This window comes from Tarenaya hassleriana, unplaced genomic scaffold (assembly GCF_000463585.1).
Source record: "Tarenaya hassleriana unplaced genomic scaffold, ASM46358v1 Cleome250, whole genome shotgun sequence".
NCBI classification, from domain to species: domain Eukaryota; kingdom Viridiplantae; phylum Streptophyta; class Magnoliopsida; order Brassicales; family Cleomaceae; genus Tarenaya; species Tarenaya hassleriana.
This window is the reverse complement of record NW_010965776.1, coordinates 106701-109221: the sequence shown is the minus strand read 5'-3', so window position 1 is coordinate 109221 and position 2521 is coordinate 106701. Positions and strand designations below refer to the sequence as shown.

The following is a 2521-nucleotide window of genomic DNA, read 5'->3' as shown; positions in this document are numbered from 1 at the left end:
TTGCACGTTGTGTGCCATGTGTGTAGCTTGCTCGTGCGTACGAGTTAAGCGTGATTGTGTTTGTGGATGGTTGTGGACTCAACCATCACCATCATGGACTTGATGGGCGTTTGAGACGCGTTTTAGTCGTGTGCGACACGACGGCCAACGTCATGGACTTGACGGGCGTGGACTCGCACCTAGTCATGGACTTGACTAGGGTATATGGCTGGACCCTATAGTGGACTCCATACGGGTATGATTATATTTCTGTTGTGTCATGGACTTGACATCGGTAGTCACGAGAGTGACAGGCGCAGGAGACGCGCACGATCGCATGCGATGCGATGGCCAACGTCACGCGAGTGACGGGCGTAGATTCGCCCCTGGTCATGGACTTGACCAGGGTATACGGCTAAGCCCTATGGTGGACTCCATATGGGCGTGATTGTGATTGCTATTTACGTGCTTACCGTGTTTTTACTTATTGCATGTGTTTTCTTTATGGAAATGTCGACTGTACCGTTCTCGTTGGGAACGGGATTTTCGGGTTCAACCCGGGCTACTCACTAAGCAGTTGTGCTTAGCCCTCGTGGTTTACATTTTTCAGATCACGAGGATTACGCCTAGCGCATCCGGCAGACGACGACCTGAGAGAGGCAACATCATGTACGGGATTTACATTTTGGGTGACGAGACTTGTATTTCCCGTATTTTGTACGGTTAAATTATAACTATTCGGACATGTGTTATTTTGCGATACTGATCGCCTGTTGTATTTTCCGCTGCTTACTCTGGTTTATTAAAAATGTTTTTTGGATTTCGTGATTTTGCTTCCGCATTATTATTATTTTATTTTATATCGTCCATGTGGCACAGCCCGTATACTGTACACGGGTTACGGGTGTCACAATATCTGTCAAGTATCACTCTCCTTCACAATCATTGAACCAAATCACTTTTAAATAGACACCATTAGAGATAAAATCAGATTTCTCCTAACTCAATTTTTTTTTTAATAAAAAACACGTAAACTCGTAAACCCATTAATGTCAAGTGGTTTCGTAAGGATATCAGCTAATTGGCGTTCAATGGGTGCATTTTCCATCTTCTTTCCCCTTCGATTTCCATTACCGAAAACGTGAGTTCGAGAGCCTCCTTCGTCGAGTGCGGGTGATTGTGTTTTTTGGATCAGACTTCCATCCTCTCCGCTGCTGGGCGTGTATCATTTTGGTATAAGAGCTTGCTCGAGCCATAGGACGTTCCACGGATGAGATCTATCCTTTTGCGATTTCGTTTTATTGTCATTTCAATTTTGTTTCATAACGAAACCGAAAAACTATTCCAAAACATAAGTTCTGAAAGTCTGATTTTGTGTTCTGTTTTGATAGGCTGTAAACGAGGGATTCAAGCAAGATTCACGAGCCTCAAACATCTCCAACTCACGGTGAAATCCTTCCTTGATCGAATCTGATTTTGTACTTTGTGATTGTCGAATTTGTGTGCTCATTTGTGTGCTCAACTCTTTTAATCATGAATTTATCAAAAGAAGAACAAAGTGTTATTTTGAAGATTCTTCAAGACATCGATGGTCGACTTGCTCGTCTTGAAGATATTCAAAACGAACGTCAATGCTTCCAAGAAAGACGTAATATCCGTCAATGAGCGACTCATGACCACGGACGACATGACGATTACGAGGGAGCAAAAATTATGCATGGATGCAAACATGAACAAAAACATCAAGGTAACAACATGTTCTCCTTATATACTAATCCTACTCGCAAGAACGTGAATTACAAGTGTAGGGACCAAGTTCATATGGCACATCAATGTCCCAAACGACGAGGGAAGTCTATCAAGGATGAAGGGGCATATAACTCCGATAAAGAGTCCGAGTATGTGACCGAAAAGAAGGAAACAACCGAGGAAATCCAACATGAGTTGTGTGCTTTATATACGTCAAACGTCCTGCGTAACAGGAGGACTATAAAGGCGTGTATTGATAATTCCTAATTCTCTCTATATTTTCAGGGCGTTTCTATAGGATTTTATATGAGGATCATATTCATTTATAGGCATTATAGGCGCGTTAGGCTACGAAACTCGGTTTGGTTGTGTTTTTATTGGATTACAGGTCTTGGATGAGATTTGGACCAAGATGGAAGCAATCTGGAGCTAAAAGGATTGAAATACATCAAGAACTTCCTACCTTGACTCGGCCAAAGTCAACAACAGAAATTGGGCCGAGTCAACATGCTGAAAAGGACCCAATTCAAGCCTGTTACGAGGAGACCGAGTCAGAACGTTCGAGTCAGTTTACCCCGAGTCAACATGCCCGAGTCAGAAGGCCCGAGTCAGAAGATTGGGCTGGGCCGAATTCATTATGTTTCGTTTTGACTCGGTCGAGTCAGAGTACTGACTCGGTCCGAGTCAAAACCCAGAAAAAAGCCCAGATCGAATTTTCAGAATTGGAACGGGAGTAGGACTTCGGGAGCGCCGCCTAGGGTTGATAAAAGGACTCTACAGACGTCCAAAAGAG

The 2521-nt window shown here is 43.5% G+C and overlaps 1 pseudogene; it reads left to right on the top strand.

Annotated features, from left to right (window-relative positions):
• LOC104816703 overlaps positions 1 to 1901 on the top strand; it is a 7628-nt pseudogene extending 5727 nt beyond the window's left edge.
• Positions 1902 to 2521: the final 620 nt, after the last annotated feature.